The sequence below is a fragment of the Bos javanicus genome, chromosome 8, assembly GCF_032452875.1.
Source record: "Bos javanicus breed banteng chromosome 8, ARS-OSU_banteng_1.0, whole genome shotgun sequence".
NCBI lineage: Eukaryota > Metazoa > Chordata > Mammalia > Artiodactyla > Bovidae > Bos > Bos javanicus.
The window spans coordinates 22,554,235-22,575,387 of record NC_083875.1 but is presented as its reverse complement, the minus strand read 5'-3'; the positions used below and the strand labels follow the sequence as shown (position 1 = coordinate 22,575,387).

Genomic DNA, 21,153 nt, shown 5'->3' with positions numbered 1-21,153 from the left:
GCTTCCAGAGAGAGGCATTGGGTGGCTGAAGGACAACAGAAGAAAAACTTTCCACTGTGCTCCATTTTATACATGTATTTTGAAGTATAATATATGTATTATGCTCTGGAAAGATTAAAAAAAGAAGGTGCTTGATAGGAGAAATGGATGAATTTATTGACAGAATGTGATATGAAATAAAGGAGAGAGAATTTTTTATATTTTATTCTTTTAATGATTCTCTAGGTTTTTTTTTTAAAACAACTTTATTGAAATATGACTTATATACCATAAATTTATCCATTTTAAATGGACAATCCAATGATTTCTAATAAGCTTACTGAGGTGTGTAATCATTCCCACAATAGTTTTAGAACATTTTCATCCTCACACTCATTTAATTAATCCCCATTTCCATCCCAGCTCCAGACAACCACTCATGTCTATTTTTAAGGTTTTACCTTTTTTGGGCATTTCATATAAGTGGAATCAGATAATATAGGATGTTCTGTGTCTGGCTCTTTTCTCTTAATACAATGTTTTTTAGGTTTATAAATGTTACCATGTCTTTCAGATGTACTTCATTCTTTTTTTATGGCTGAATAATATGCTATTATGTGATATACCACATTTTGTTTATCCATTCACCAGTGTGTGGTACAAAGTCCCTTCAGTGGTGTCTGACTCTTTGCGACCCTATGGACCAGAGCCCGTCATGTTCCTCTGTCCTTGGGATTCTCCAGGCAAGTATACTGGAGTGGATTGCCAAGCCCTCCTCCAGGAGAGCATCCTGACCCAGGGATCGAACCTGCATCTCTTACATCTCTTGCATTGGCAGGCAGCTTCTTTACCACCAGTGCCACCTGGGAAGCCTATTCACCAGTAGACGGACATTTTGGTTGTTTCTACTTTTTGGCTATTATTAATAAAGCTATTTTGAACACTCATGTTCAAGTCTTTGCGTGAGAGTATTGTTTCACTTCTCTTGGCTAGACACCTAGGAATAGAACTGCTGTGTTGAATGGAAAATTAATATTTAACTTGTAAGAAACTATCAAATTGCTCTCCAGAGAGGCTGTATCATTTTACATCCTCATCAACAATGTATGAGGTTTCTAGCTTCTTCACATCTTCGTCAATACTTGTCATTGTCTATCTCTTTGACAGACATGATCCTAATGGGTGTGAAGTGGTACCTCATTATGTGTTTGATTTGCATTTCCCTTATGACTAATGATTATTGAGAACATTTTCATATGCTTGTAGGCTGTTTATATACATCTTCTTTTGTGAAATGTCCATTTAAATCTTTTGCTTATTTAAAAACTGAGTTGTCTTCTTGTTGAGCTATTAGCGTTCTTTGTACCCTATACTTTAATTTGACTAAAGATCCTTGTCTGCCAGTAAGGAGACTCATTTTTCTATCCATTCCTGAAAACCTTAAATTCCTGTACCTTTTAGAGGGCACTTCGAAAATTTCCTCTATTTATTTTTAGATTATTTCCAAGAGAACACAGGGATCATTCATGAAAATTGGTCACAACTCTTTCTCACTGCCGACTCAATAAGAATTATAATATAAATTTTTGTATTATTTTCATTTTGGTAATGCTTCCAAAGCTCTTAACTGTCTTCATAATCATTTTCACAGTCAGACTGAATTTAATCTACTTGAACTATGTCTTACTTTGCTGTGCTCCAAAGGACACTGACTGTATGGAATTAGGAAATAGGTTGCTCTAGAGATGTGATAAATGATCACAGAAGTAGCTACCTTTAGTAAATTAAATATAGAGGCTGTGTCAATGTTAAGCTATATTTCAGTTTTATATCTCATGCTTTGTCTGACTTATTAATCCTTTTAGTAAAATATATTTTAATGCTCTGTAATAAAATAACCACCAAAGAAGCCTTTTGATTTTTAATTCCTCCTGATGAATAATTTTTTCTTTTATTTTTCCTTCTAAAGTAATCACACATTGCAGAGTCTCTACCCCTAATTCTCTTAAAATCTCTCTCTCTCTCTTTCTCTCTCTCACACACACACACACACATATCTCCTAGGTTTCACATGGTCAGGGGTACAAAAATTCCTCTGCCTACACCAAGGGTGGGAGAAATTTTGAATGCAGGTGGCCTAGGCTGGCAGGCCAGATTCAGTAGGAGCAAAAAAGGTCCTGCTCTTGGATTTGTCTTAACTGGTCTGTGGCACATGCTTTAAATACTGTTAAAGGGTCAATTGGCTCTAGAGGCAGCGACTGGCCACTTGTGGTCATAATTCAGACCTTAAGCATATTTGGTTGGGCCCACAGAGCGCAGTTTGCCTGTTTGATTTTTGAACCAACACTTAAAATGCAGGAGATTTAAAATAAAAAAGGCAGTAAAAATGGGAAGATCTGGCCATACCGGGCTTATTTTCACATACTACCAACTGGATGGATCTGAGTGATGCGCTGTACTTCTTTTGGCTAGGATGTTTGTTCTCGCTTTCGCTGCAGACTACTTGCACTTTCTGTTGTTTCCCTGCTTTGAGACAAAAGTTTAGGGGCTGCTAAAACTAGAATTTCCCCAACTAGACTGCTTGCTCATTTCATTATTTGTATGATTCCTATAAGGCATTTGTGTTTGTAAATGTATTTGTTTTCTATGGATGCTGTAACAAATAACTGCAAACTTTTTCCTTTAAAACAACATAAGTGTATTCACAATTCTGCAGGCAGAAAAATTGAGATCAAAGATGTCAGCAGGGCCCGTGCTCCCAGTAGAGGCTCTGGAGAACCTTTTCCGCACCTCTTCCAGCTTCTGGTGGCTCCAGGAGATTCTTGGCTTGTGGCTGAATCACTCCTCTTCTGTCTCCATCTTTGTAGAGCCTGTCCTCATCTCCCTGTGTCTCTTTTCTGTATGTTTCTTACAAGGATAGCTGTCATTGGATAAAAGGACTGCCTGGATCACCCAGGGCGATCTCATCTCTAGATCTTAACTTTTTCCAAAAAAGCTCATATTCCCAGGTTCTGGGGATTAGGATGTGGTCATATCTTGTTAGGGATTATACATACCACTACGGTAATCAAACTAGAAGATCCTGGAGGACATTCAAACAGGATGGGGAGTTAAGGCTGGTGCCATCTATCAGGATAAAGAAATGAAATGAGGACAAGACTGTAGAGAGCATTTCTGCCTCAGGTCTCAGGATAATGAGGGAATCAGACAGCCTTAAATCTGGGGTACCTACCCTTCAGCAAATTGAATTGGCAGATGCTAAGTTTCAGAGATTCATCAATTTCACCTTGGCTTAGCTATACTAGTTTAATTGTCTGCTTGACCTTGGCAGTGATGATGTTGACTAGGTGTGTGATCTACTATCTGTGCAAGCTTTCAGTTGCCTAAAACTATAACTCATTGAAAAGGTAAAACAAATACGATGAATATTTTAATTAACTTACAACCAAGTCTTTTTTTTTTCTGCTTAGCAGAAAGATGGTGGGAGAATAGATGTGAAACATAAAATATTACATAAAAATATGTACTCATAGACTAGTTCCTGGGGAGCAGGCAGTTCTGCCACATCTCATGAGCACCAGAAAGCCAGTCCTCTCAGAAGGCTCCTAGTTGTCTAATTTCCTGGGGTCATAGAAAGTTAGGGTATAAAGAGCTTCAGGGATAGTTCTAGAGGCTTCAGTTGAAACAGTCAGAAATATGGGGAAAATTGAGGCAGATTAAATGTGAGGAGTCCAAACTGCACATGATCCGTCTAGAATCTAGAATTTTTTCTAGTGCCTGTTTACAGATTTATTGGTATTTCACTTCTAGAAAAAACTTGTGTGTGTGTGTGTGTGTGTGTGTGTGTATGTTAAAGAGGGATGCCTGGGAAACCATACTTAGTCTCCCCAACATCCAGACTGTCACTGGGCAGTTATATTGAAATGCCTAGACACACATAGCTGGGAGAGTTTAGCGTTCCCCTGCAGAGAGTTGGTGGGGGTTTTCTTAGCTGGAGCATGGTAACCAGGGCAGCGAGAAGCCCTGGAGGCTGGTCAGAGGCTAACCCCAACAGCTTTGCTTAATTCTGGGCTACTGCTGGGGGCTGGGGGAGCGGCTGGCAGAGAGAGGCGTCTGACATTCTTGCCTGCTGACATCAAGCTGCAAAACTGCTGCCCTCTGGTGAGTCAACGGCAAAAGGCCCACATCGTTCGAGATCAGCTGCCCAATCAGAGAAGTTGGTGCCACACCTCAGAAATCTTTCCAACCCTCAGCATTCTGCAGCCTTCAAATAGTTCCGTCCAGAGAAAAAATGCAGAAATGATTAAACTCATAAGCAGCATAGAATCTACAATAATAAGATAAACTCCATGTTCACTTTTAAAGTAATTTAGGACAGCCAGCACCCTGGTTTTCACTCATTTTAAAAATATTTAAACTTTTCCTTTTATGCTGAGGCAAGAGGACATACTGAAGGACCCACTGGGGCTTTGAGGTCTTCTGGATATTAACATTGAAATGTGCTGGAATGACATTGACATCCTTGGCTGGCACTGAGTTCCAACTGGAACTCAGCCAGTGTATCTAGATTTTTAGCTATTATAGTTAGAATTTTATGTATACATTTTGTATATATGTAAATTCTACGGTGAAAATGAAAATTAAGTGTAGACTATCTCTTCTCATCTTATTTTTTTTTAATTTATTTATTTTATTCATTTGGTTGTATCGGGTCTTAGTTAAGGCTTGTGGGATCTTAGTTTCCCAACCAGGGATAGAACCTGTATCCCCTGCACTGCAAGGTGGATTGTTAACCACTGGACTACCAGGCAAATCCCCTCTTATCATCTTATTAATCAGGTTTGTGTTGCTGTTTAGTAATTCCTCTCAATTTCTCTCTGTTGAGCAGAAGTCAGTGGGGAAATACATGCACGAGGCCAGAGGTGAATTATTTGCTTAGTGCAGCACAAACCTGCTTGTCGGCTAAGAGCAGAGTCCCTTCCAGTGTTGCCACCATATGGCACTGGCATATTGTGGAGTCCATAAAAGGGACTGACGTTGTAAAAGATTAACAGGTTTTATTTGGCAAGGTCAGGTATCTGGATGGCATGCTATAAAATGGTTAGAAGAGGGAAGGGAATCTGTAGTTGGAGGCCACCTGGGATTTTGGCACTGGCTTTCCTTACAGTCCTGCCATCTGATTTGGATTTCAGGGGTAAAAAGGTTTACTTAGTCAAGTGAGGATGCTCTCTGCACAGCTGTGGTACTACAGCAACACTAGGAAGAGACAGAAGAACTGGACTGGAAGAAAAGCATGCAGTCAGCACTAGGACTGCTTCCCACAGGGTGGGAGATCTCTATCAATTTTTCCTCTCTGACATGTGGACAAAAAGAGTTGAAGGGAGGCTAGAGTATACATACTCACTCACTCATCTGTTCATTCATTTATTCAATTAATAAAAATATTTCTTGCATATCCTAGGTGGCAAGCATGAGAATACACTGTTCTTATTCAAAAGAGGAAGCAGAGAAAGAAATAGATAATTACAATTAAATACATTTAGTTCTCTAATAACAGCAACATGTATTGAACTCATGTATTAAATACCAGGAACTTTGCTTGGAGCTATAAACCCTTAGAATACCAATATAGGGGTTTGGTCATTACTTCCTTTTGGAGGAACAAAGGCTGAAGAGATTAACTCCTACAGCCTGGAAGCAGTGAACCAAAAAATTTAAGCTTAGATACTTTGACTTGACACTTGGTCCTTAGCCACACATTTCCAGATTTGGGGAAAGATGACTAAAACTACAACAAAACTACCCTACTATGACTCTTGAAAGCAAATTAACTCTCTAAATGAGGATATCGGTGGGCTGGCTGGGGTGTTAGGGGCTGGTGGTGATTAGTAGGCAGAGGCAGCTGCATATCTGAAGGCCATGGGAGGTGTGTTGTCAGGGGAAATGAAAATGATTAAATAGTGTTGGAGGTTTCTGTGGGTGATCTGGTGTTTTTATTGGTGCATAACAAAACATTCCCAAACTTAGTGGCTTAAATAATCATGATCATTTATTTAGTTCACAGATCTGCAAGTTGGTCAGGGTTTGGTGGGGACAGCCCCTTTATAGTCTATGCACTGATTGCTGGGGCTGCTTCAAGTATGCCTGAACAACTGGGGCTTCTTACGAATTTTTATCTTTCTGTGATCTCTTCACGTAGTGTCTCAGACACTGCAGCTTCAAGGAACTAAACTTACGTGGAAGCCTAGGGCTCTAAGGTGCATGCATAGAAATCATATAGCCTGACTTTATCCCAGAACTCATTAGTGGAGGCAGTCAAAAGATCCTGCCCAGGGTCAAGTAGAGGGGACACAGATTGTAGGTTTTACTGGACAAATAGCAAGGTTCTGGAAAAGCATAGGGACAGAAGTACTGTTGCATACTTTTTTCTTTTAGGGGGAGGTGGTGGGGTGGAAGTAGAGTAGGATAAAAGGCAGCATCAGTTCAGTTCAATTCAGTTCAGTCGCTCAGTCGTGTCTGACTCTTTGCGACCCCATGAATTGCAGCACGCCAGGCCTCCCTGTCCATCACCAACTCCCAGAGTTCACTCAGACTCACGTCCATCGAGTTGGTGATGCCATCCAGCCATCTCATCCTCTGTCATCCCCTTCTCCTCCTGCCCCCAATCCCTCTCAGCATCAGAGTCTTTTCCAATGAGTCAACTCTTCGCATGAGGTGGCCAAAGTACTGGAGTTTCAGCTTTAGCATCATTCCTTCCAAAGAACACCCAGGACTGATCTCCTTTAGAATGGACTGGTTGGATCTCCTAAGTCCAAGGGTCTCTCAAGAGTCTTTTCCAACACCATAGTTCAAAAGCATCAATTCTTCAGCGCTCAGCTTTCTTCACAGTCCAACTCTCACATCCATACATGACCACTGGAAAAACCATAGCCTTGACTAGACAAACCTTTGTCGGCAAAGTAATGTCTCTGCTTTTGAATATGCTATCTAGATTGGACATAACTTTCCTTCCAAGGAGTAAGCGTCTTTTAATTTCATGGCTGAAATCACCATCTGCAGTGATTTTAGAGCCCCCCAAAATGAAGTCTGACACTGTTTCCACTGTTTCCCCATCTATTTCCCATGAAGTGAAGGCAGCACAGTTGGTCCTAAAGAATAGAGTTGGCTTATGATGGGCTTGGATTCAACGATGGACTTCACACAACTTTGGCCAAGGTGCTTAACTTTTTTGAGTCTCAGTTTTCTTATCTGTAAAATGAGGAAGCTAGGACTGATCTTACAGAATTGCTAATGATTAAGAATATATGTAAATCCTTTGGCTTGGGGATTGGCACATATTTCATAAGACCTCTGATTACTGATGGGCTAGTAGTAAGAGAGAGAATTGCAGAGGGAGAATGGGTCAAGTGGGGGGTAGGATTTCATAGCTAATAGTAAGCTGGTGAAACTATAATAATATTAAAAGCTAAAAGTTACTGAAAACTAGCCACAGTGCTAAGCTCTTTCAAAGGTGTATCTCACTGAATCATCACAACAAACCTATGGTGAAGGACGGCTGTGACCCCGTTTTATAGATGAAGATATTCGGGATCAAAGAGGTTAAGTAATGTTCCTAAGTTGGTAAGTAGCAGTGACAGGATATGAATCAAGGTGATTGCATTACCAAAGCCTATACCAGGACAGTTGGGATTTTAACCTGAGGCTACTGGAAGCTACTAAAAATTTTTAAACTGGGCAGTCCTGTGGTCAAAGTTGCTCCATAGACATCAGCGTGGAAAACAGGGAGGAACATTTAACAGATGATTGCTTTAGTCCAGGTGAGAAATACTGAGACATGTAACATATTGAAGATAAAAGTAGTGTGGGAGACATGAGAAGTGGAGGAGGTCCTATGAGGGTAGTGGCAGTCAGCCTTGATTTTTGATTGGATGTGGAAAGGAGAGGGAATTTCTGCCATCATTCATCAGCGCTGCGTGCAGGCACTGGCATGTGCATTATTACTCAGGGCTCTAAGTAGAGAAAGAAAACAACCCCCCGGGTGCCTTCTAACCTAAAGCATATTTCCTAAGTCCTTCCACTCTCAGTCTAGACTGAAAACAAACAAAACAGACTCCTCCTGAAGCTCTCAGATCTCTCACCTTGCAATTCTGGCTTTCAACCTCCACGCCAGGCTTCCTTTCCCACACCCTAAACCCTTGTACTGGGGATTACAATGATCGTTTGTGTGCACTAGGCGATTGTTCCTTCCACATCAGGGGCCTTGGGAGGATGACCTAAGGCTGCTTTCTCCTGTCCTTACTTCCTCTATCCAGTGCTGTAACTACACATGCAATCAGCTGGTTCTTATAAAGGATGCTGACCAGTGCTGTGATGTTGTCTTCAGGAAGCAGGGGGATCTCCAAATAAGGTACTTACTGACCGTGTCATTTAGCTTCATGTGAATTTCCTTCAGAGGGACAATATGTGCTTTGAAAGACAGAGACAGAATATGTGTCATTAGGTAAGGCATTCCAGGTCTCTGATTAAGGACTTTTATCTGTTGCTGGGTCAAGGTCTAAGAAATAAACTGGCCCTTGATGAAAACTAAAACAAGTGAAGAAACCAACAGACAACCCCCTAAACCTAGTTTTTCTGTATGGAAAATATGTCTTTTCAAATTACTTCCTTAAAATTGGAATAATTTTTAAGATTAAAAATATTGCCATGATCTTTTGTGATAGATGTATTTACTCTTATTTACTTGCTTGTGTCTCATCCTTCTGTTTCCTTTATAATAGGATTAATTTCTGAAAAGTAACTTTATTCTGATGCTAAGTTTTGAATAAATTACTGCCTCTCGCAATGAACAATGGAGGCTGGCATTTGACTGAACAGCTTTAGTCCACTGACTGGTACATTTACGTATAGTGGGAGCTCCATTTAACTCAGTGTTTCTGACAATAAATCACTTGAGGAGAGAGAATTGCTCTCATTGTTTGAACACTTGTCTATGCACGTTGCTTGGTCATTTACTAGATAGTTATTAAGTCTGCCATTTGTTGTCAGTCTCCGAAGGCATAAGCTAGCACAGCTGTACCAGTGCATGAGGTCACTAGCTGCACACACAGTTTGGTCACAGTCTTGCTTTAGGATCTCAAATCGCTTCCCTTAATCATCAAGCAGGCTTAAACTTGGCTTTGCCCACTAAATTATCCCTTTCGAGAAATCATCCACTGTACCTCAATGACAATTTAATGTTTTTTTATTTATAAAGAACAACAAAAAAAGCGAGCTATTTTATGATTTAGAAACTTTCCCTAAATGGGAGTTTCCAATGAAACATTAAATTGGTGAATGGCAACGAGTGAACAACTAATGAAGTCAGACTTTCTTGTTAGGAAAGTATGAAAGTATGTTATTATGAGCACTGTAGAGTGGGAACAGATTAGAATATAAAAGCTAGAGAAGGGTCTAGTTTCTGCTTAGAGGTCTTTTTGATTGTTTAATAAAAAGCTCCCAAACCATCAAACATCAGACAACAAAAGGCACATTTTGATAATCTAAGCTATTTTCGCATTAATTAAACCTTATGTTTAGGGGATTACTTTTCTTTTGTCCCAGAAGGAAACCTCTTGCTTGGGACAGCTTCAACAATTTAACCACATTTTCCAAGCGTATAAGGCAAATAAGAGGCAATCATTCATCGGTTATAAAGATAAGCCAGGGAATGGGAATACTTTTGTAGGTCACATCACCTGTTAGAAACTTTGGACTGATCCTTTCCTGGTTCAAGAGTTCAACCATAAGACCTACTTTCCCTATCAGCTGGCTCAGGCTGATAAGGTCCTGAAGTAAGCAAGACTTTTTATGACTTTAATTGTCCGTGTGATATAGGGTTGGGGGTTAGTCTGCACAGAGTTACTTCTCATTGGTCTGTTTTTCTTTTGAATAAATCATGGTCTCCCTGATTGGACAAGTTACAAGGAGTTTGAGTAAATACTTTTCATCAAATTTCTAGTAGCCAGTACAGAGCCTTTACCCCTAACAGGTTTCCTGTAAGTACTATTGAAGAAAATAATTATAAACTTAGCCTTAGATTGTTGACTAGTTGGGGACAAACATAATTCAAGAGCAGAATAAGTAAGAGCAAGTATTGTATATGCCCATCAAGAGGATTAGTTGCAGGTGGTGGAGACATGGGTAAAGTTGAAGCTGCCAGAGCTCACTGAAATTGCATATGAGATGTTATCTGCTATTAGAATGAGCAGAGTCTGTCTTCTTCCCAGGAATTTGGCTCAAAAGGAGTTCATAAAGAGGTGTTATCACCAAAGTGGTAAGCTAGGCCTGTAACCTAGGGAAGTTTCAATGGGTTCCGGTGCTATGCTCCTTTGAAAGGAACTAGGTGTTTCTGATCTCTCTTAGTTTCCCTTCTATTCCCATCCTCCTTCCATCTTCCCTTCTATTTGGTCTGGTGAACATCAATAGTAGAATGTTTTTTGCAGCTTCCATCTTAACTTGTGTTCTAGATCTGCTGCTGCTGCTGCTGCTAAGTCACTTCAGTCGTGTCCGACTCTATGCGACCCCATAGACAGCAGCCCACGAGGCTCCCCCATCCCTGGGATTCTCCAAGCAAGAACACTGGAGTGGGTTGCCATTTCCTTTTCCAATGCATGAAAGTGAAAAGTGAAAGTGAAGTCACTCAGTAGTGTCCGACTCTTAGCGACCCCATGGACTGCAGCCTGCCAGGCTCCTCCATCCATGGGATTTTCCAGGCAAGAGTACTGGAGTGGGGTGCCATTGCCTTCTCCTGTTCTAGATCTGAGTGTGTCACAAACTTATTGTTGACCTTGCAGAAGTCAGTTAACATCCCTGAGCTTTAGCTTCTTTAGCCATACAATAACTGGATGAGATGATGGTCAAGGTGCTTTACTAATTCTATGATTTTATTATTCTTTGACTAGACACTAGTTACAATACCTTAAGTTCAATACTTAATCCTCTAATAAGATGCATATATTAATCACTTTTTCTTTAAAGATTGGGCTTAATTCTCTGGTATTAGGTAACTAAATACCTCATATTCATTAGTATAGATATCCATTAGGCACCTGATATTTAACCAAGCAGAATGCTCCCCTGTGGCTGAGACTCTAAGATTCCCTCTGGTATAATCCCTTGGGTTTAGTGAAGGTTAAAAGCCATCAAGTTTCATTTTCTAAGAGGACTGTGGTTCTAAAATAGGTGTTCAAGCACTTTGGAATATAATAGTGTAAACAGATGAAAACACACTTTTTGGTATTTTCGTCTTCTAAGTGATAAAAACATCTCCATGTCATAACATCATTATGGCTCCTATCACTTATTGAGAGCTTACTATATGCTAGACACTGCTGCTAAACATCTATAATCTTGTTTGGTTCTCAAAATGTGGTGAAAGTGAAAGTCACTTAGTCGTGTCTGACTCTTTGCAACCCCATGGACTGTAGCCTGCCAGGCTCCTCTGTCCATGGAATTCTCCAGGCAAGAATACTCGAGTGGGTAGCTGTTCCCTTATCCAGAGGATCTTCAAAGCCCAGGGACTGAACCCAGGTCTCCCACATTGCAGGCAGATTCTTTACTGTCTGAGCCACTTTATAATTATTATTTTTGTTTTGAAATTATCATGTATAGATGATTATCATAAATACACACAATTTGTAGAATTAGAAAGCAAATACCCTATACACATTTCTTAGTTTAAAAACTATAACTTTATCAGTCCTTAGATGTCCTTGTGTGCCCTCTCCACTCACATTCCCTTCTTACCTCTAAAAGCAACCACTATCCTGGATTTTGTGTAAATCATTACCTTGCTTTTCTTTAGTTTTCCATCCCTGTATGTATCCCTAGATTTAGTTGTTCTTGTTTTAAAACTTGATGGAAATGGACTCCTATAGAATGTATTCTTCTAGAATGTACTAGCTTTTCCATATCTTATTTTGAGGTTTATCATTATTGATGTGCAAAGCTTTTCTTCATTGTTACTGTTGAATAATATTCCACTGGATGACTTTGCTACAATAATTTATTCTACTGTTGGTGGATATTTGACTTGTTTTCCTTTTATTTATTTTTTGGCATTATGAACAACGTGGCTTTGAATATCCTTATATATTCCTGGTGTGTATAAGTACATATATACATATGCATACACACGTATATATGTGTGTATATGTGTATGTGTCTGTCTTAGAATACACTTAGAACACACTAGAAAACCAATGCCCACAGTCACCAAACAACTCATTAAAGGTCAGAGTGATGAGGACAAAGTCTGAACCACAAATTGTTGTCAGAGTTTGTGTCCTTAGCCACAACACGCTATGGATCCCCACTTTTAGGCCTTGGGGAATTTAAATCACTTGCTTAAAGAGCAGAGACTCAACAAAGTTCAACCTAACTAATGCTTTTCATTATTTCTGTATCATCTAAAGCACATATTATGATTCATATGTGAAACTAACCACTCACAGATGCTGCTGCTAAGTCACTTCAGTCGTGTCCGACTCTGTGCGACCCCAGAGACGGCAGCCCACCAGGCTCCCCCATCCCTGGGATTCTCCAGGCAAGAACACTGGAGTGGGTTGCCATTTCCTTCTCCAATGCATGAAAGTGAAAAGTGAAAGTGAAGTTGCTCAGTCGTGTCTGACTCTTAGCGACTCACAGATGAATGAAATTATATTGGGTTGGCCAAAAAGTTCGTTTGGGTTTTGCTGTCACACTGTATGGAACAACCTGGATGAACTTTTTGGCCAACCCAATACTCAGCACCCTTATCTCTCCTTTACAAGTGATCAGATGTCAAAATGTAAAAATATAATTTCACATTATCCATATATATATGACATGAAATTATTATAGTATTTTTCTTTTAAGAATATGAATAAAGATGAAAAGAAAAGCAGGTTTTTTAGAGGAATAGTTCTCCCTCTCTCTGTCTCAGCCTGCCAAATCTCTTTAGCAACATTTAGCACTTGTAAACATTTAAGTTCACTGTCAGTTAAAGATTTTCAAAAGTTGATGTACTATTAAGGGAGACATGTATCTAATAAATGTTTATGATGTGGCACTGACAGAATATAGGCTGCTATAATCAAGACAGCAGCAATAACTTAAAAGTTCTTTTACATATGCAAAGCATTTGGGAAGGAGTATTTGGTGTGGTGAGCAAAAACAACCAAGCAAGTACGGCAGATGATGACATGAAAGGAATCAAACTGTAAGTCCTGCTGAATCATCAGTGTCCTGGAGACACTTGAATGAGTTTCTTTGCTAGAAGTTTTTCCCACTACATGATGATAAATGTTCTCAAGGAAAAATGAAATGAAGTTTCTCCGTTCTGTGAGTCACATCTCTCTTGGTTGCAAATGACTGAACTCATCTTGAACTTGTTTAGGTAAAATGAGAAATGCTGATTCATGGAATGTCATGAAGACTTGAACAATCAAACCATGGGAACTTCAGGGATGCAGATGGATTGTCCAGAAAAACTGAAATATCCGGTCAAAAACTCTTGGGGACTCTCTTTCCAAAAGCTCCTTCTTCTGCTTCTCTCTCTGCGATGGCTCCCTTCTCTTTCTCTGGAAATTGGGTTCTTCTTCATGGTAAGAAACACTGCTATCACACTTCCCGAGTTCTACATCCTGATGGATGATGGATTAAATTATACTTTCTCCAGTGAAAAGTTAAAAATTACCAGGGGAGGGAGATTTGTTGCCTCAGCCGGAAGACTTTGTCCATTTCTAGACCAGTTTTCTGTTCTCTGGGGAAGGGAGGATGGAGTTATAGATGAACATGGACATTTTCTCAGAACCACTTGGTTTGACTCGGGGAAGAGCATTTCCAAAAGAATGGGAGTAAAGTTTATAGAGAGAGGTACAGTGGACAGATAAAATAATAGTTTTTCACTAGTTTAAACAATCCCCATGATATTTTCAGTATTTTATAAAGAGGGTAAAAAATGATCCCAAGCTATGACAACAAATTTAATCTTATCATATTTTCTCTTTGAATTATTTTACATATAATCTACCTGAAATATTTTCAAACAAACAATAAACATGAGGAAATGGGTGTTCTGTCTTCTTGAAAATGTGTTCTGATGCAAAGAATTAACTTTGTGATTTATACTTTCTAATTATGCAAAACCCTCCAGCTATGAACATAGTAAGCAAGACACTCCAAAGTAAAAAAAAAAAAAAAAAAAAAGTTATTTTAAAAGGCTCCGGCCCACATATATCAGCTAAACTATCCATGTTTCTGAAAGACAGTGAAATCTCTTTAAATTCTCAAATTGGTTTTTGGTCTTAATGTAGCATCAGATATGCAAATTAATAACTTCAGACCCTGATTATTCTTATCTCCACTCCCACCATCCAGTCCTCTGAGAAGCAGGTGCTAAGGTGAGATTAGACATGCAAGAGATTTGCTGAAGGAGGCCTTGTGGGAGAAAATGGGGTGGGACCTGGTGGCAGCTGGGAGGGCTGACAGAGCACAATGCAGGGCTGATCCCTGTGAAGGAGTGAGGCAGGGAAGGCAAGGAAGAAAGGCCTGAAGATTCAATTCCGAGAAAGTTTTGGCCAGGCTATCTGGAGTCCTTAAGCTAAAGTTGTCCATCAGAGGAATCCTGCATCTTCCAGGAATGCGCCTGCCTTAGCAGCATTGCTGTGCTTAGTCATGGCTGGGGGCAGCCACAGAAAGCATGGCCTCAGAACAAATGTGGTGATGAATTTCAGAGGGCAGTAGTTGGAACCATCAGTCTACTATGTTTCCTGCAGCGGCTACCATAATTACTATCCTAGCAATCCGTTTTCTGGTACATCCATGGGATAAGGTTCTCCTCTTTCATCCCTTCAAATGCTAGGTCATTGAAAGGCTAGGTCATTCAAATTCATGTGGCATCTCTGATTGACTGAATACTTTCCATTCATCACATTTTATTTTATTTAAAAATACTTTTACTAATTAACCCAATTCACCATTATCATCCTGGTTCCTTCTTCTGTCTCCTTATAAATATTATTGTAAGGCATGCACCGTATCCTGGATCCTAAACCTCTAATCTTCAGTGAGCAACCAGAAGTGATTACAGATTCCTAACAAATACATCAGACAAAAAATTTCATTAGTATGAGCTTGGATTTGGACCCCAAATTCTTTTGGGATTTCCTTAATGGACAAAATAGACAACTGATCTGAGTCAGAAGGACTCCTTTTTGCCTGTGGTCTGACATTGACCTGGGAGAAGACTTACATTCTATTGTCTATGATTCTTTTAGTTTGGTTCCTTCTTGTCTTTTTAAGTGGAGGGAAGAGCAGGAAAGCTATCCCTTAGAGTGACCGTATATTGCACAAGTTAAAAAGAAGCACTATTAACATTGCCAAGACAACAATCATAACCAGGATGGTTCTGAGAAAACTGGACTAAAAGCTCACTCTAAGGTCTCTCTTCTCAAGAGTGAAGGAGACTTGAACCTCTTATCTCACCAAGCACATGGTAAGAAAGAGAGCAGTGCAATAATTTAAGAGAAATGTCTCTCTCTTTTTTTTTAAGAGAGATGCAGAAAGAAAGAATTTTTATCAATTTTTCCTTCTCAAGATATGACACTTTTTGGAACTCCCAGTTCACAGAGGTGATTTTGTTCCAGGGCTGTTCCTTGTAGGGGCAAAGATGGGAATAGGTGGGTGGGCCATCAAGGCGTGTGTGGGGGCTGTGCTCCCTTCAAGGCTTTTCCAGTGTCGTTCCTAAGTGATTATCATCTTGGACCATATGTACTTGGAGATTCTTGGTTGTTTTCCAGGGTAAACAGGACACATCTTCTTGAAAGGCACTTTTTTTTTCCCCCCAGTAATTTGAGGGGAAATTTCTTTTATATTAAATCAAACCCAGATACATACTAGTGGATTAGAATGTGAAATTCATCTGGATTTTAAAAATAAATTATGAGACTTCAAAGATGTATTGTCCTTAGGGGCCACTTTATACTCCTGTTTAGATCTTCCTCTAAGTATTATTATTCACTATTCTAAGCTATCTTATCGGAGAAGTTTAAAAAGACCTACCCAAGAAATTAGAGTGTGTCTTCAACATTCTCTTAGCTCTTCTGTCTCTTTCCAAAATTGGACAGTACCAGCTTCCTACTGTTTTGACAGCCATTTAAGGATATCATTGTAATTGATAATTCAGTCCAGATTATCCAATGTGTAACAAGACTCAAGGCAGCCAGAATGCCCCAGGATAGATGCAAATGGGTTGTAAGTAGGTGTGGAGATGAGCCACGATTTAGTCCTTCAAGAGTATTTATTGAGTGCCTATGTACCGGCAGCTCTTCTGGAAAGTGTGACACAGCAGGGAACAAGCCAGATAAATGGCTTCTTCTCACACAATATAACAAACCTGAGAGACAACAAATATTGGTAAAAACTAATACATAAGAAAATAAAGCATTCCAATAGCTTTAGCTGATGGGGTGAAAATAAAGCAGGAAAGTGTTCTAGCCTCTATGATGTGGTATACAGTGACAGCTTCTCTGAGAGAGTGACATTTGATCTTATAAAGAGAAATAAGCAGTCAGTCTGACGAAAATGAGAGAAGAGTCATTCAGGAAGTAGCAATGGTGAGTGCAAGGAACTGGAGACAACTGGACCCTTTGGAGTGACAGAGAGGAAGCCTGCATGTGGGGCACAGTGGATGAAGGGGAGCTTGGTTGTAGAGAAGGGCTGGGGCTCAGTCTCACAGAAAACAGTTTGGCTGACATTCTAACTACATTGAGAATTTACTGGAAGGCCTTAGCTGGGGAATGTCATCACTGTCCAAATTACCCAAATAGTAAAACCATCTCTTCCTGAATTACTTGGCAAAAAAGGATATTATGGCTATGGATATGCATGACAATTAAGTGGAACATGGAAGAAGGGGCTCCAATTAAAACTGACCTCACTTCAACATGAGAGGAAGATGAAATGATAGCTAGCAATGTTTAAAGGATGTAAAGATGACTTTCAATAATGAATAAAATGTTAAATTTTATTATGGAGAAGAATGTTATGTATGTTATACAATCCAAAAGGAATTCTCATTCAAAATAACTGAAAAAAAGTCTAGGATGTTTATAACAATAAGCCTTTTAAGATAAATGGAAAATTCACATATCTAGAGCCTGACTTCTAAAGAGCTCAGACTTCATTGTATATAATATGTTAGGAAATTTTGTTTATTTATAATTTAACCCACTTGAGTCAAAATCACAAGGAAGTTTAAGGAATCTGAGTAACATTTAAAACGACCACTTCAGTAGATTAAAAGTTGAGCGTATCATCACACTGTTTCTTTGATATGATCACTCCTCCTCCCCATGATATTAAATAAGAGGAGCGGGTGAACTCTAACCTGAACTCTAACCTGCAATCATGTTTCCAAGGAAAGAGAAGCGAGATGGGAAAAACAAAACCAAAAATCACCAACTCATTTAGAAACTCATGAAAGGCAGAGTAGAGTTTGCACATATCAGACCAATTTGCCTCGGCGTGTGAATCATTTAACAGGAAAAAACACGGACTGACTCAGCTTGAGTGAGCTCTTTCTGTCTCTGCTGAGGTCCTCTCTTAGTGTGGCCCCTGTCGCTCTCTTCAGACCTTGTTTCCCTTCTCCTTGCTCACTGGAGAGAAACAGGAAGTGTTGTTTATTAATAAGCCTGACCAGGGTCACACCCAAGGCAATATCAGGGCTTTACCTCTCCTGGGCTTGGGGAGAGGTTCAAAGATCAAGGATATGCTCCTGGTTAGAATGAGAGGCAAGGCCAGACTCCAAAAAATAAACTCACAACTGGGACTTGACATAAGTCCCTACAGTGACTTAGAGTCACTCTGCCTGTGTGACAGCTCACCGGTTCCTCCCAACCCTCTGGTGACACTGTATCCCTTCTAACAGAGAGATGGCTGGTGCCTCGACAGAGAAGCAGCTTGCCTAAGACCATGGTGGGAACAGCACTTGGATCTAGACTTTCTGACTCCTACGGTTGTGTCATCTTCCATTGATCACTACTCCTTGGGAGACCTTTACAACACAGAGGAAAGCTGCCCAGCATGGGGTATCCTAGCTCGCTTGTCATGAGCTGTTCTTTTCCCTTGGCTTTTCAGTTGTACCTCATAGCTACCTTCTGTCAGCTCCTGGACTGGGGTCATCTCTGTTTGACATAGGTTGAGTCACATTAAACTTGAATTTGGGGGGTGAGGGAGAGAGAGAGAGAATGCCTGACATTTTATGGCAGGTTCCCTACCTCACCCCACCCCACTCCTTCTCAACAGGGAGAAAGTACCCGAAAGAACATTATTGCTCTGAGGGACATAAAAAACTCAATGGGTATTTTCTAGCCTGAAAAATCTTAGCGATGTCAAAAAGCCACTTGAGACAACAAGGCACCAGCTCTTCTGTCCTCATTCCTTATCAGCCCTTGGCTTTGGGAAGAGGAACTTTCTGAAAGAGGAACCTTTGTGGAGAAAAAAAGAAGGGGAAGGTGTGTGCACTCTAGGCTCTGAAACAAATCAGTGACAAGTTGTTCCATAGACTGACAACTTTCCCCTCATCTTTCTAGCAGTTGTACATCTCATTGTCGGAGACGTAGAAGAAAAGTAATGGTTAAGTATATAATGTAATCCCTGAAGTACATTGACTATCACATTGCTCCAACCATACTAAAATTGTCATTGTGATTCCAACTCAATTGTGGTCTGTGACCCAACAGATAAGTGACCTCACTGAGAAAATTCACTGGTCATGGTGGCTTTGGCTTTCATGGCATATATGAATTGTTATGTTCATTTTCTTCACACCAAATACTTAGTACAGAGTTAAGTGGATTGGAAGATCTCATGAAAACCATTAACCTACACAGTTCCTGTTTACAGCATATCTGACCATTGTTACCAGTACCTTGCTTTGAGAAAGCATGGGCACTCAAGTCAGGTTGGGAGGGTGTGAATCCTCAGGCTACCACAGTTACACTCTATGACAATGGGAATGTTACATAACATTTCTGTGCCTCAGTTTCCTCATTAAACATGGGCATAATTGTGCAAACCTCATAGGATTATTGTGAGGCTCAAGTGCAAAATAACTAGTGTACCCTGCCTGGTACGGTTAAAATGACACCAAAGATAATGCAGATGTTATCTTAACACATAATTGCAATTTTGCTTACTCAAGGCCAAGTGCTGCTACTGCTAAGTCACTTCAGTCGTGTCTGACTCTGTGCGACCCCATAGACAGCAGCCCACCAGGCTCCTCTGTCCATGGGATTCTCCAGGCAAGAACACTGGAGTGGGTTGCCCTTTCCTCCTCCAATGCATGAAAGTGAAAAGTCAAAGAGAAGTCGCTCAGTTGTGTCCGATTCCTAGCCACCCCATGGACTGCAGCGCACCAGGCTCCTCCGTCCATGGGATTTTCCAGGCAAGAGTACTGGAGTGGGGTGCCATTGCCAAGTATCTTAACTTAATAGAATTTTCCAAACAAAATGAAGTCTCCAGGATGTCAAGACCATAGCTTTGTTGCTCCCTCATTTTTACGCTACTGCTTTTAAACAGGCCAGCAAATCCCAGCTGATGACTCAAGACTTTTCAGCAGGTATACATTATGCTGACCTCACCCTCATGTGCCCTCAGGCTTTCATTTATAAAATCGTGGGAGCAAAGAAGTGTGTTGGTGAGAAATAAATGAGGAAGAACAAGGACAAAAAAAAGTGTCATGAGTTTATTCACTGGCAATATTTATTATACAGTGATCATTCGTCAGATGTATTTGCTCTCTGTTCAACTGTAAATATGGAAGAAATACCATTGCTCAACAGCTGTCTTGGTCTCTTACCAGGATTTGTGAGGTGCAGGTGTCTCAGGGTGCCTTCGAAATACAGTGCCATTCTTGCACTGAAGCTTTCATGATGGGTGCCAGACTGAATTAGTCATGACTGAAAGACAGCGCCATCTTTAGACTAGTTGTTCATAATAAAATAAATTCCCTTACAGCATCATGTTCTTGGGACCTTTACCCAGCAGAGCTTTTTAGTGGGCTTAAGATTTAGCAAAAGAATGAAAATGATAACCAGTATTTCAGTCTCTGTAGACTTCAAGTCTCAGTGTGGCAGCATGAATGTTAGCATCAGCTCAAGCTTTGGGCTCAGTCAGACTTCCATTCAAATCCTGGTTGAAATTTGCAATATGACCTTGGCTCTGGTATTGAACTCCGTGAGGAGATTATCTCAGAAATAAGGGCAATAAAACCTTCTCCTTAAGAGGTAGTGAGAACTCAGTGAGATTGAAAAACTGATCTATATTGTAGGTGTTTAACAAATATGAACGTCTTTGTTTTATTCTTTCCCTATCTCTTTCTTCTTAGTCATGTAGTGCCATTTGAGAGTCCAGCTTTTACAGGCCTAAGTTATTTTGTTACAGCAAGTCAGACACTGGAGGAGGCACAAGCTATTTGAGAACTTTGAAGCTTTTCGCTAAATGAAGGCCAGAGACCAGAATTAGTATTTGTACTTTGCAGTACAAGGGTCAGCAAATCAGGTTCATTGAGATTATGGGGGATCCTAATGAGTGTTTCCCAATGAAAATATGAAGCCTATGGAAGTGCTTCTTTGGATGTTAAGGGCTCTGGATTGTGTGGTATTATCACTACTGTCACGACTTATGTTTTCCTTCTCATTCTGCAGGTTAGGAATTGAGATCTAGAAAGACAAAAATTGATTTTCCTGAACATATATATCATTCTCATCCTCTTTCTAGCAGCAAATCTAGTGCTTGCCTAGTGCCAATTACTGATCTAGACACTTTATATGTATCACCAGTAACTCTGGTAAATGGTAATCTTCATAACAACCTTATGAGGTGGTTACTATTATCCCATCTTACAGATGAAGAAGCAGAAGCACAGAGAGGTCCCAACAGCTGTCAAGTGGCTGGGATTTGAACCTTAGCAGTCTGATTCCAGAGTCATCATTTTGACAACATGGTGCTAGTGGTAAAGAACCCACCTGCCAGTGCAGAAGATGTTAGAGACGTGGGTTTGATCCCTGGGTCAGGAAGACCCCCTGGAGGAGGGCATGGCAACCCACTTCAGTATTCTTGCCTGGAGAATCCCGTGGACAGAGGAGCCTGGCA

General features: G+C 40.2%; 1 long non-coding RNA gene across 1 annotated transcript in view; it reads left to right on the top strand.

Moving 5' to 3' along the window:
• The first annotated feature begins 7,361 nt into the window (after positions 1 to 7,361).
• The window catches only part of LOC133252496 (uncharacterized), a 73,236-nt gene continuing 59,444 nt past the window's right edge, over positions 7,362 to 21,153 (top strand). Inside the window, exon 1 of the long non-coding RNA XR_009737954.1 lies at positions 7,362 to 8,386. This is a non-coding gene — a long non-coding RNA (uncharacterized LOC133252496). The remainder of the gene's footprint in view (positions 8,387 to 21,153) is intronic.